This window comes from Capsicum annuum, chromosome 11 (assembly GCF_002878395.1).
Source record: "Capsicum annuum cultivar UCD-10X-F1 chromosome 11, UCD10Xv1.1, whole genome shotgun sequence".
Taxonomy (NCBI): Eukaryota; Viridiplantae; Streptophyta; class Magnoliopsida; order Solanales; family Solanaceae; genus Capsicum; species Capsicum annuum.
Genome location: NC_061121.1, coordinates 29,595,678 through 29,610,794, shown reverse-complemented (window position 1 = coordinate 29,610,794; position 15,117 = coordinate 29,595,678). Strand labels below are relative to the sequence as shown.

Below are 15,117 nucleotides of genomic sequence, written 5' to 3'. Positions count from 1 at the left end.
TGAAAGGAACCCAAGAATCGACATCTACATACCTGGGGAAACTCTTTTCTTGAAGGTTCTTGGAAAGATTTCTTGATTCCTCTTTATTCTCTCTTGATTTTTGCTGAAGAAAAAAAAAGGGTTTTGATTTTGGAAACCCTAATTTTTGGAATGGAAGGAGAGAAAATGAGGCTAAATGCCGTGTAAGAGAGTATATATAGGGGTTGGGAAAAGCCCCTTTTCGCCCTTGGAATTAAACTGAAAATTCTCGATTTTACATGCTGGCGCGACGCGCCATTATTGCGCCATCTCACTGGAATTTGGACAATTGGGAAACTGCACGACGGCGCGATGCGGTGGAAATCGTATTGCCCCCTTGGTTGCTAACTGAAACTATACCGCTTCGCGGTGGAATCGCGGAGGTTCACTAGAAATTGACAAATTTTGAAATTAAGTCTTGGCGCGACGCGCCATAATCGTGGAGGCTCACTGTATTTTGATGATTGCAATTTTGGCTGGCTGTGCGACGCGCTAAAGTGCCAGATGGCACACTGTCACACTAAAATGGCTCTAACTCTTCACCCGAGTGTCGGATTTGGGCGAATTTGATATCGATGGAAAGCTTATTCAATGCTCTTCATGAAAAAGAGTTGAAATTAGGGAAATTCCACACGATCCAAAGTATTTCATACTTAGGGAGATATTTCTGAAACTTTTAGACTCGGATTTCCGCTTTACCGAATACGCTCTAAGGCTCAGACTGGAAGTGAACTTTGCAGGGTATTACATTAAAACACCTCATCAACCACTACAAGAAAATGGCTAAATTGTGACAAAGATTTTAGTCAAAAATATCTGTCACAAATCATTGATTGTGATGGATTTGTGATGGAAAAATGTGCGTCTTATAACCTTTGGTCATAAAATCATTTTGACTGATTTAATTTCCGTCACAAAATTATTGTGATGGAACTGAGACAGATCATCCGTCATAATATAAATTCTTAAATTTGACTTAAATTCCGTCACAAATTTATGACATTTTTGACAAAATATTTCGTTATAAAATAGTGACAGAATAATTTTTGTAACAAATTTTCGTACCTAGTCACCACATTTGTGAATTGTGATAATATATTTCGTTACAAATAATTTGTGACAAACCAATTTAGTCACAATATGACTCTTACCTATATTAGTAACAAATTTAGGATAGATTATGACAAATTAAATCTGTCACAAATTTTATTTGAATTTTTAATTTTAATAAATAATAATTACGAAATACTATGCTCTGTCACACACACACTATATACAAAACATAATACAAGATTTATAATAAAAAAACATCTGAAGTTGATTAAAACATGCAAAATCACAGCTTCAATAAGCAAAAGTCTACCAATGTTTAAAATTTAAAGCATACAACTATCCAAAAAAGTATGACAATGTTCAAGTCAACACTTCAAGTAACTAAAGTCTCAAAATATTAAACACTTAAGCATTAGATGAGTCCCTATTAGGGAGAGTAGAATTACTAAATGAGCGAGAAGATAATGTCATATCGCTCATCATGCGAGACCATTGCTCCTCCATAGATTTGAATCGATCATCACTTTGTTGCCTCAAACGGAAAACCTCTTGCTCTACTCGTTGTTGCACCTCCAACTCTAAACGCTCTTGAAGAACTCTCTCTTGATTTTCTCTCATAAACGACACCTCTTTCTCTAGTATTTTGATGTGCTCTTCGGCAACATGATCAGACACTACAGGGAAATTCATGTCATATCTTTATACAAGGTTGAAGCTTGAGAGTCCAATCCATACACACATTCTTTTTTTGCTCCAACCACAACATCAAAGTATATGTGATTTATATCGAGTTCTTGATCTTCTGATGAATCATCTGTTGATCCCGAAAGAGAAACAGCTATGACAACCTCCATTTTATCCTAAAAATACAAATAATCAGCCAACAAAAACAGTATGAAAACAAAAAAATGGTAGTAGGCAAACTCGAACAGCGACAACCTATATATACAAATATACAAAAAAGTTGCAGTATGACAATAACTTATAAACAGAGAGAGGACATCATCACAGTGTTTTTTCATGGAATTTCACAGTATAGAAACTGAGGTTTATACTTCTATTTGGTAGGAATTTTAGTTATACATAGCATGGCGTTGTCATTATGATTCCATTTGATTCTAAAGTATGTACAACAGCAAATAGAAAAACAAGAAAACATACTTGGAGGAAGGCCATTTTTTCGCATAACAGAGAAGTCAGCTTCAGCCTTCTCTAGCATCCCACATTTGGAATAAGATTTCAGAAGAAGTGCAGAAGTATCTTCAGTTGGGACACATCGAGCATCAAGAAGTGCCAGATAAGTAGATTCTGCTTTCTTGACAAGTGAACTCTGCCCATAAGCTTCAATAAGCAAATTGTAGCAAATCATATCTGCCAGAAAGGAACTCCTACACAGTATCCATTCACACATCTGCAAAGGAATATTACTTATTCAAATGAGGCACCATCTTGTAGGATGGAATGGAAATGATGAAGCTACTTAGAAACAGGTTAGACCTAGATTGTAGTGTATCTATCCAAGCCTGAAGTAACTTCCTTAGAAGATATAAATATGTAAACACACGGACGATTGAACGAAGAAGAATATAAATAAATGGAGCAATAGACAAGATCTTTACCAGTATGATCAGATTCCATTGTTTGTTGATTCAAAGTTGAACTGCTACATTAATCAAATCATCCCAGGTGTGATTGGTGGGATGTAGACTATCCAAGGAAGACCAAATCCTCTCTAGATATTTTTCCTTCTCTATGAAAGTAAGAATTTGCTGAGCAATTGGGCTTAGCACTGGGAATATACCATCAACAAAACCAGATCCATATTTCCATCCTCTACCCGTTAAAGAACCACCTGCACAGTAGTTAGAATCAGGAGAGAGAAACATAGAGATGAAACTACTGCCACTATACATCGACCTACATCTTTTTCGTGAAATTTTTTTGTGATCAAAGTGTCTAAATATGTCGCGTTTATCAATGAAGATGCTATCTTGATTCCACTTCTTAACGGGAAACATCACAGGAGGCATTTGCTTTCCATCTGAATCCACCTTCACTGATTCTTGGTTCAAAAAATATATGGCTCAATGGACATTTAGAGACCAACCTACAATAGCTCTCAGAATAAGAAAACACTACGTAGTCCACGCTCCTAGTGTATCACATCACACATCAACAGACAGAGAATTTTACAATTTATCAGCACAAGGTAACACATGCTTAATCTCAGAAACAAGACAGCACATTGAGCAAACTAATTCTGTTGGTATATAATGCAATTGGTGTTAAACACATTAAATTTTCAAATGTGACTCACATGATAAACTCATCAAAATAGAGCCCACAACACAGAACCTCCACAATTCAATCAGTATTACATACTCTCATTTTTTCAGGTGTATTTCTAAGAATCAAAGACTTGTAATCCGATCGAATTGGTCATTCAGCAGGGTTCTTGAAGTTTGAAGAAGGAAAGAAAATTTTTAGTAGATGGAAATCTTCAAGTCAAGTAGAAAAACACTAAAAGTTGCATCAAGAGTTCATCTCACAAGTACATGTATTAGTACATTAGGTGAGTGATAAAAGTGGTAAGTAAGCAGGCAAACAATTCCAATTTTAATTTTAGTGCACATGTGACTTGATTAATCAATCTAAGTTTCTTTCATCTTATTTTTCTATTACCAATTTCATTATTTACATAATGTAAGTCCAGCTAAGAGAGCCCAAACACAAAGTAGAGTTCAAAATTCAAGAAAACAATAAGTGCATGATTGAATGCAGAAGCATGAAGAGGTTATGAGGGAGAAGAAAAGTTACATAAATGCATATGAAGATAAAGCCAGGACACTTTCTTCTGTAAAACACCCAACACTATGTTTTTGGTTGACAAAGATAATTTGGTAAAATATCTACTCTAATAGCATGCAGACAAACACACAATGGGCCAAACATCATTAACTATTTACACAAGTGGGGGAATACTTTTTCTAGTATACGAGAGATATTGCTATACCTTGAAACAAAATTTACTCTTAACTTGTAAGAATGTCAAAACCTACATACAACAACCCGTAACATCAATAAGTTACATGAAATTAAAGACTTTACTAATCAGGCATGGCATCATTCATCCTCAGGTTTCAACGACAAACAAATAGGAAAGGCAGATCGAAGTCTAGATCACTAGCACAGGTACTCTGGAACATGTTATGAACCAGTATAATTCTCCCCCTAAAGAAAGTAGGTAATAGAATAGCTAAAAGCTAACCTGCATCAATCCTAAAATCTCCACATCTTCTCCAACTTTTATTGTTCCCTATTCAACACGGCCAGTAGCAATAGTTCCACGACCCTTCAAACAATAACAGCAAATTGACACTAAATTATATGGGTATTTATTTAAACGTAATATTCCGCTAAGCTTTCAACCAAATGTTAACTTCATTCCTAAAGCAGAAATACTGCCACTAAAGTGTACTCGTTATATATCGGGAAAAAAAAGCCCCGGACATTACCTTTGAGAAAAACTAGCACAATCAGCATGTGTTAACAAACCAAAACATCCATAAACATGTAAACAAGTATCTTGTAGGCAAGTACAATTTTCAGCTTCTTTACCAACAATACCACAGACAACCCATCAATTTAAGAAATCAGGTTAAACAATCAAACAAATACCTATTAAGCAAACACAATTTTAAGCTTCTCAAACACGCATAAAACCACAAAAACAAAAAAAATTAGCACGAGTTAATAAATGAATATATACTTAAAACATTTAAACAAATACCTCAACAACGATTTTCCCTTCTCAAATGAATAAAAAACAATCAGCAAGTTAAGAATTGAAATTGAGAACAACTATCTATTCTATTTTTCAAGACGAAAGAAAATAGAATTTGAGATAAATTACCTCAACAAGTTAAGAAGAAGAATAGAAATTGAGATGAATGCTTGAGATCGAGTACTTGAGATAAACCCTATTGCTGAATAAGAGTGAGATAAAGGTACTGCTGAAGAAGAAGAACAGAAATTGAGGGAAATGTTGGGTTTTTCACTTTTGTCTGTTTTGAGGGAAATGAAAAGATGTAAAAAAAATTGAGAGGGAAACTCGCCAATTCTGCTTTTGATGGAAATAAATCCATCAAAAATAATTTTTTTTACTGTGAAGGAATAAGTTTGTTTCAACTTTTTATTACATTGGTTATTTTAAAAAAAAAATATTATGATGAAATGTTTAATCTGTCATAAATTTAGTCAGGCGAAAAGTTATTACTTTTTCTCATTAGCTTTAATTTGTGAAAAAAATATGTCTGTCACAAAAATTATACTTAAATCTGTCAAAAATATATCACAAATCTATTACTCTTTAAATTTTTATGTGAAAATAAAAAAAAATATATATTTATGAAAAAATAATCCATCATAAATTCATCAAAATTCTATCACAAATTGTGACAGAAGTGTTCCGTCTCAAATATTGTGTCACAATTTAACCATTTTCTTGTAGTGAACCCTCAACTGGCAGGCTGATGTCTCAACTTACGCTGGCTACGTAGTTCTAGAACGCAAGGACTACTTCTAAGGATCACACCCTCTACTGGCAGGTGAGTCCTCATCCTTGAGTTCACTCGGTGCTGAATCCTACTCCACACTGAATAGACACTGGACTGAATTCTAAACCGTTCTAGATTAGACTGAAGTGTTACTGATCTTACTATATAACTGAACTAAGCTGAGTTCACTGGGTTTCGTAGACAGATGAAATTCTACTGAATTCTGTTAACTGACTGAGTACTACTAAGCTTTCCTAAGTTCTATAACTGACTAAATTCTACTGATCGTGACATGACTGATACTATTGCATGACTGACCATGGCTCTAGGTAAATAGCTAAATTGTCGGGTATTGAATACCCCCATGACTCAATAGCATAAATTATAAAACATAGCACAATCTTAAAACATGATAGCTAATTACTTGATCATCATTCCTTCATTGGGACATTCTAGCAAACACTTGCATGACATGAACTTGAATACATGCTAACATGATATAATTTTACTATTCAACTCACATGAGCAATTCAACAAACACTTGGAAGACATAGTATGTGCACATAATACTAAATAATATGCGAGCATCATAATTTCAAATACCAAATTCATAATTTGTAGGTTTTTAGCATGAATTAACATAGTACAACACATATAACAAATAATTTTGTGTGCATCTCGCAATTGAATCATGAACTAGAAATCCCATTAACATGGTAGTCATGAACACATTCTAATTGAACCATGAAATTCATCAAACTCATTAACTTGTAGTTAAAAAAAGGTGCTTGAATTTCAAGGGTGGAAAGAAACCCTTGGATGAACACTTGACATACCTTGGTTATTTAATTCTTGAAGAATGATGGTGAAATATTAAGCCTTGAGTTTGAAATTTGATCTCCTAGGGTTTTTGTTCTTGAGTAATTTCTGAATAGAGAATGAATTTTGCCTCTAAAGGGGCTTAATTTCGTGTTTTGAGGCTGATAACCGTGGGTAAAAGACCCAAATACCCCTGAGAAATACAACTTTTAATTACTGAAAATTGAATTAGCGATGCGCAGACCAACGCATCGCGTCGATGGGGTTGATGCTATGGCCAACGCGCCGCGTCGAGTCCACATTGGTTCACTGGAATTTGCACTGGAGAGATGGAGGAAAATATTCATCGATGTGATAGACGATGTGGCGCATTGAGATCGCATTGATACACATGTTTAGACTTCCAAACGTGCCTCAAACGAAGTCCAAAAAGTCTAAAACTTATCCAAGAACACATACTGACACTCCTGATCATGATTCAACCTAAACATTGACATTTTAAGGTCATAGAGGTCGTGAAATAGAGTTTCCAACTTACGAAGGCTAATATGACACTAAGTATGAGTACTTAGCTAAAATTTTCTAAGTCTAGGACCCCTTAACAAGCTTTAAAGGACTAAGTTAAGCTTAGGATTTTTTGGGGTCTTACAATATCTCCCTTTTGGGAACATTCATCCTCAAATGAGACTGACTAAGCTGAGAAATACTGATAGACTAAATTTAGATACGAGATATGTACAACTGAAGCATGATTTTAAGAAAAATTATTGATAAACTGAAATTTCATACTGAACATGAATATCTGATGCATGAGTACATAGTTGAACCTAATTCATGAATGCATGACTGGGATTTCTAATAAGATTTTCTCATGCTGAACATGCATATCTGATGCATGAAGTCACAACTGAATATGCAATGGTAACTGGTACCAAATCTATAAAGGAAAATCTGAGCATGGAACTGAGTAAGTTCAAGGAAAAACTATTAGCTTGGGTTGAGGCTGAGTTTGCAGAGAAGAAGTGAGGATACTTGGTCCGCATGTCTGCTTCTACTTCCCAAGTAGCTCCCTCAACGGACATATTCCGCCAAAGAACTTTGACTAGAGAGACTTCTTTGTTCCTCAGTCTGCGGATCTAAAAATCAAGGATTTCGACTGGAATCTCTTCATAAGAGAGTTGTTCTGAATATCTATGCCATCTGTAGGGACTACGGTTGTTGGGTCACCTAAGCATTTCTTAGGCAAGGATACATGGAACACTGGATACACTGAAGCTAAGTCTGAAGGTAACTAAAGCTCGTAAGCTACCTTTCCAAAATGGCTGAGAATTAGGTAAGGACCGACATATCGGGGACTAATCTTTCTCTTCTTGCCTAACCTCTGCACTCCTTTCATAGGAGATATTTTCAAATACACATAATCACTAGTCTCGAACTTGAGATACTTTCTCCGTATATTTGGGTACGATTTCTATCAGCTTTGAGCTATCTTAACCCTTTCCCTGATCAACTAAACCTTCTCTAAGGTTTCAAACACCAAGTCAGGCCTAACCACTACAGCCTCACCCACTTCAAACCAACCAATGGGAGATTTATATATCATCCCATAGAGCGCCTCAAACGAAGCCATCTGAATGCTGGAATAATAGTTGTTGTTATATCCGAACTCAATCAAAGGAAAGTGGTCATCCCAACTACCTTTAAAGTCTATTGCACACGCTCACAGCATATCCTCTAAAGTCTGAATGGTCCTTTTTGCTTAACCATGTACCTAAGGGTGAAAGTTTGTGCTAAGATGGACTTGGATACCAAGACCCTTTTGGAAGGCTTTCAAGAAATAAGAAGTAAACTGGGTATCTCTATCTAAGATTGGGTACCTCTATCTAAGATTATGAACAATCAAACACCGTGCAATCTGACAAACTCTCTAACATAGAACTTGGCATAGTCCTCGACTGACTAAGAGGTATGGACTGGTAGAAAATAAGTTGATTTGGCCATCATATCTATAATAACCCAAACTGAATCGTGCTGACGACGAGTGCAAGGCAAACCCGTCACAAAATCCATGTTCACCTCTTCCCACTTCCAAGTAGGAATACTGAACTCCTGCATAGACCCACTGGGCTTCTGATTCTCAATTTTAACCTGCTGACATGTTGAGCACTTAGCCATAAATTTTGCAATGTCTCTCTTCATCCCACTCCACCAATAGATCTCCCGCAAATCATGGTATATCTTAGTGGCCCCTGGATGAATAGAGTAGCGTGCACCATGCGCTTCTGCTAGAATTCGCTGCCTCAAGTCATCTACACCTGGCACATATAGCCGACCCTAGCAACATAACACACCATCTCCTCCTTGGGAGAAAACCTCTATCTTCTAATCTCTGACTGATTCTTTTAACTTGACTAGACTAGGATCTCTATCCTATTTTTCCTTTACCTTAGAAACTATGGATGATTCTGAACTACTCTGCACCCACACACTACCTTCTGACGAATCGACTAAGTGGACACCTAGTCGGATGAGCTGATGAACCTCTTGAGCTAACTTCTTCTTACCATCATCCACATGAGAAACACTCCCCATATACATCCTACTAAGAGCGTCAGCCACTACATTGGCTTTACCCGGATAATATAGGACACTCATGTTGTAGTTCTTTAACAACTCCAACCACTTTCTCTGATAGAGGTTTAGATCTTTCTGAGAGAATACATACTGTAGGCTCTTATGGTCTGTGAACACATCAGTGTGCACTCCTTACAAATAGTGCCTCTAAATCTTTAAGGCAAATACTACTACTGCTAACTCAATATCATGAGTTGGATAGTTATTTTCATGGGAATTAAGCTGCCTAGAGGCATAGGTTGTAACCTTACCTCTCTGCATGAGGACACAACCCAAACCTACTATGGATGCATCACAATACACAACAAAACCATCTAAACCATCTGGCGCATCGAGATCGCATTGATCCACTAGTTTGGACTTCCAAACATGCCTCAAACGAAGTTTAAAAAATCCGAAACTTGTCCGAGGACACCTACTGACACTCCTGATCATAATTCAACCTAAAGATTGATATTTTAAGGTCATAGAGGTCGTGAAATAGAGTTTCCAACTTATGAAGGATAATATGACACTAAGTTTGAGTACTTAGCTAAAAATTTCTAAGTCTGGGACCCCTTAACAAGCTTTAAAGGACTGAGTTAACCTTATGATTCTGCGGGGTCTTACATAATCATAATAAGAAGGAAATGTGCTCTTGAAGAGCCTACGACATAATACTTCATGAAACCTTATGAAAGGTTCAGGTACCTGAAGATAATGAAGTGATGAGATCTCAAAATGTTATGTCAAATTGCGAACCAATACAAAATGAGAAACCAACGATGATATCTTTGATACGATATTGGAGAAATATTATAAAATATTACAAGGATCTGAATTCTACGTTTATTTAAGAATGTTGGCGTAGAAACATTATCAAGCGACATAAAAGGATGCATTTTGGTAAGTGTAAAACTTATTGGATTTACAGTCCAGACACTTGAAGATATCGCATATGATATGTTGAATATTGTCACTTGACAAAATTTACATGAAAACTTGTTTAAGGATTCAAAATGTTTGAAGCATATAAGAGTTTCTAGGAAACTTATTTATAATCCTTATACTGCATAAATTTATAACTTGAAAATTATTAGAACTCTTGGAGAGTTTTCAAAAGTAATAGATTATTTGCTAAAATGAGAAATATACCAAAGTGGATTGATTATGAAGTACAATTGATGCACTAATGTATATTACAAATACTACAAGGCTGGATGTAGCCTTTTCGATTAATTTGTTAACGAGGTATAATTCTGCTCCTACTAGGAGACATTGAAATGGGATCAAACACATGATCTTATTTTATTCTAAAGATTACAGTCCTGCGATCTTGTTGGTTATACTAATGTTGGGTACTTATCTGACCCGTATAAAGCTCGATCTCAAATAAGCTATATGTTCATATATGGGGATTTTGCCATATCTTGGAGATATACAAAGTAGTCTATCTAGCCACTTCATCGAACCATGCTGAAATTATAGCTATTCATGAAACAAGCCGAGTGTGTGTGTGGTTAAGGTCCAAAATACATCTCATTCGATAAAAATATGGTTTGAAATATGATAAAGTACCCACAATTTTATATGAAGCTAATGCAGCATGCATAGTATATCTTAGTGGAGAATTCATAAAAAGAGATAGAACGAAGTACACTTCATCAAAGTTTTTCTATACACATGAGCTACAAAAAGAATAGTGATAGTAACGTGCAACAAATTCGTTAAAGTGACAATGTGATTGATTTATTCACCAAGTCTCTTTCACCTACAACTTTCAAGAAGATGGTGCACAAAATTGGGATGCAAAAGCCATTGATGTTCTCATCAAGGGAGTAAATATGCGTTGTACTCTCTTTCCTTTTCAAGGTTTTATCCCATTGAGTTTTTCTTATTAGGTTTTTAATGAGGTAGCCAGAATGCGTATTATTATACATGTGTACTCTTTTTCCTTCACTGGATTTTTTTTCACTGGTTTTTTCTAGTAAGGTTTTAACATGGAACATTATCTATCAATTAGACATTCAATGGGGAGTATTATAAATGTATTTACATTATATTAAATTTCTATCAAGAATATAGATAAGATTTATCCTGATCTAGTTGATATCTATGAGGATTTAAAGTATCTGTCTTTTAGTCAGAAACTAAGAGTATTTTCCCTTATAATAGAGGAATTTTATTCATTGTATCCTCAATCTTATGATCTCTCATCTTTCAAGAGAAATAAAGAAGCGTTCCCTCTTTTCTCACTATTTACTCTTGTTGTTCTAACTTTATATTTCATAACATCTTTTATATAATAAATGTTAATTGCTCATTTTAAGTAGAACCCAAATAATAACCTGGACATAAAATTTCACCAACACATGGTCAAATTAGTATTCTTTCACACTTCTATACATCATCTTTCTCATAGTAGCAAAGTATCATACACCTAAAAAAATAGTCCACTCTTTTAGAGCCTTCATATTAAGTAAATTATTTTCTAAAAGAATATTTTTATATTCATAATTATGAATACATAAATTTAAGCATATTCATATGAATACATAAGTTTAAGATGTGTTTAAGAATTGTTCAACTAACTTTGTTGGTGCTATATCTGCTTCTAAGTTATGACAAGGTTCAAGGAGAAAAACAAATAAATTAGAGGATGCGGAATTAGAAAAACAAATAAGACTTTTGAACAAGCCCACAATCAAAATAGTTAAGGCAATTGTTTTTTATTTGAAATGATCATTGTATTTATCTGTCTCGTGAGACATTATTATTTTATTTGATAATATCACCTTTAAAAAAAAAAAGAAAAGACAAATTGATCATTGAAGTTGTCCCAAATTTGCTAAACTATACCTTAATTTTGCAGGCGATCTATTACCCCACAAAAGTTTTATAGACCATTATAAATAGGCTATTTTGATTGATTTTGAGCCTGTGTTTGCATTCATGCAAATGATGCGTGTGAATGTGAATAATTGGCTGCAACCCCCAATTAAAAGCTACTACGTGTAATTAATTTTTTAATTATTTTAAAACCCCATCTTCTCTTTGAAAATCCCATCTACCCCAATTTCTCCATTAAAATAGCCTTGAAGCTTAAAAAGAAAGACTTGCTGCTCTTCTCAATAAAATTGGCTTCATAATACTTGTCAACCAAAAGGTCAAGAATTACGTTTTACAAATCTCTACATATGTGTTTTTCCCCAGAAATTCACAAATGCATGAACAAAAACTACATGATTTAAGAAAGAAAGAAAATATAGAATATCTGTTTAATGGGTAGATCGAATTAGAGATGGACCTCAAATTTAGCAGATTCTCAAAAGTTTGTTGCAACTACAGCCTTTTAACAAAAATTCAAAAAGATGAATAATCAGATTCGGACCCGAGAACTGAGCCTGAAGTCTTAAAATTGAACCACGAACGATGACCTCAATTAAACCTCAAGTTCAAATCTCAGCCTATATCACTTGATCGACTGGAAAATTATTTTTGAAGTTGTTGTTGTCGTTGGAGAATTGATGTAGTTACTGGTTTGGGGTCTGTTCGATAGTGGGATTTCCAAAAGAGACAGAGATAGAGGGAGTTGGAGATGATATGGTGATCGGAGTTTAGGTGGTGGGGGTCGGTGGTTGTTGTTTTGGGTGTTAATGGCAGTGGAGGTTTTGTTAATGAAGAGAAAAATGGAGAAGTTAATTTAATTAATTGATTAACTAAAAAAAAGTGACCACAACGCACCCAAAATTAGACTAAGATTGAAGATAAAATCAATCAAAATAGTCCATTTACAATGAGCTATATAATTTTTGTGGGGGGTAATAGGTCACCCGCAAAGTTAAAATATTTTCTAGCAAATTTGGGACAACTTTAATGGTCACTTTATTTCTTTACTCTTAGATATACGATATCATTTTGTATTTATGGATGTGTAATTATGCAACTAATTAGGCTTAATTTGTGTTTTTTTCGTTCACAAAACAAATATGAAGATATATATGATTGTGTAGATTTCTTCAAACAATCTGCATTTGATCATCCGCTGTTGAAGGACCAAAATTTTCATCCTGAGGCATACTTCTACTCTCTTTCCATTTTATTTTTAGTTTTTATCAAAAGAATATGATATTGTTGACATGCAACTAATTAATATTTTGTTGAACAGATAAATCTACTTTATCTTGGATAAATCAAAGGTCAGGTTCCTCAACAACTAGTCTGTCTTTAATAATATGATCAAAAGATGAAGTTTTCCCTTTTGGAGCTATTCCTATTAAGAGAATCACAAAGAATAATCTTATTAGACGAAGAATTATGCCACCAATAAAAAATGACATGTTTGATGCTTAATTTGAAGTCATAAATTAATTCACTCCTCTCTCTTGAATAATTCAAACCTAAAGATAAAAATCTATCATTTAATTATATAAAGATTCTAATTCTTATATTGCTGTCCAAATCAAATGTAGAACAATAATAATACTAATCTAAAAGGAAGATATATATCTTCACAAGGATATAAGGTTTATGGCTATGAACATCTTAGGTTCAAAATTTTAAATTGTTCTATCAAGGTCTTTGAATTTACCTTTTTTGAGATAGTCATACTTGATATAAAAATATTTAAATAAATTTGGTAGCTTATGAGTTGGCTTTTGGAACGTCATATTGTACTCGAAAAGAAAGGAAACAACTTGGGCTTTGATTTGTAGGTGACAAAAAAGTTTAAAAATGAGGTGTAGGTGACTACTAAAGTTTTAATAATTGAGTGTAGGTGACAATTACTTTATTATGGATTAAGAAAGTTGGGGAAATTTGAAATAACCCGCAAGTTTTTGAATTTACACTTTGATCCAAATGTTAGTTAATATAACAGGAATCAGAGGAAAAAAAGGTACGTTTCTCTCTCTTCTCATCCATTGTTATTTTCTCTCTCTTTACGATTATTGTTGTTCATTGTTGTTGCTGCTTTGTTCATCATCTTCTGCTTCATTATCATCATCCTCTACTTCATTATCATCTTCATCTTCTTCTTGTCAACCATTGTTGTTATTTTTACCATTACTGCTGCTAATTGAATAATTTTTAGGTGAAATTTTGTTACGTACATCACTTTCTACTTCGGTATTACTTCATAGGTGAATTTACTAAGTAAAATTTTGATTTTTAGTCAAATTTGTCATCTAGGTACATAGCTGCTGTTGTTTTTCCAATAATGGATAGAACTCGATCATGAATCCAACATTAGAGCCCACAATTTAAATAGATCACTCATTTATTGCATCAAATGAGTAATCTGTTACAATAGAAGATTCATATGTTGGATTCATGTTTATGGTTCTATAGTGCCCGTAACATGAATCGAGCAGATGGGTAATCTGTTGCAACAGAAAAGTTATTTGTTGTAACAGACTAGTTATCTATTGCAACAAACTTATTATCTGTTGCAGCAGACTAATTATTTATTGTATCACACTGATTATCCGTTGTAACAGACTATTTATCTATTGCAACAGAGGAGTAATCTTCTTGGAATAATACAAATCAGCTCCTGCCATAAACCCAATAGATAACCAATATATTTAAACTCCTGTTGTTGCTACTGGATTCAAAATTACTCCATACTTCTGTCGCACACCATTTTTCTCGTGAAAAGAGGGATTCGACGTGACTACTCTTTTGGGGATTGTTTTGAGGGAGATGTGAAGAGTCCCCACCTAATGAATTAAGGTGTGTTAGGGCACCGATCTAGGCCACCATGAACCGATTTTGTTGTTTAGTCTTAGTTCACCAGAGATTTGGGCAAGGGTTCAAATTACCTCGAAAGGAAGGTGTTAGGTACCTTTCGAGGTCTAGAAAGGTGATTTCCTACCGAATTCGTATTTTACGTGGGGATTCTACATGATCTAATAAAAGTTGCTTATTTTATCTTAACTTAAACTAAGGGATACATTAATTAATAAGCAAACATATGTTATTTTATCATTTCTAATTGTTAATTATCTAAGTGATAATATCAATAAAACATGTAAATAAGACAAACGAGGAGAAAGAA

At 34.4% G+C, this 15,117-nt stretch overlaps 1 long non-coding RNA gene across 4 annotated transcripts; it reads right to left on the bottom strand.

Annotated features, from left to right (window-relative positions):
- Positions 1-1,335: 1,335 nt before the first annotated feature.
- LOC107848622 lies at positions 1,336-5,185 on the bottom strand. 4 transcript variants are annotated; one of them, XR_001668124.2, is made up of 6 exons: positions 4,985-5,185; positions 4,340-4,423; positions 2,993-3,178; positions 2,691-2,923; positions 2,233-2,482; positions 1,336-1,931 (listed from the first exon to the last, which is right to left on the bottom strand). It is a non-coding gene; the product is annotated as an uncharacterized LOC107848622 (long non-coding RNA). The 4 variants fall into 4 exon arrangements; XR_007046571.1 differs by lacking the exon at positions 2,993-3,178 and adding an exon at positions 4,085-4,126 and having other exon boundaries at positions 4,985-5,183; XR_001668123.2 differs by lacking the exon at positions 2,993-3,178 and having other exon boundaries at positions 4,985-5,180.
- Between the last annotated feature and the right edge of the window lie 9,932 nt (positions 5,186-15,117).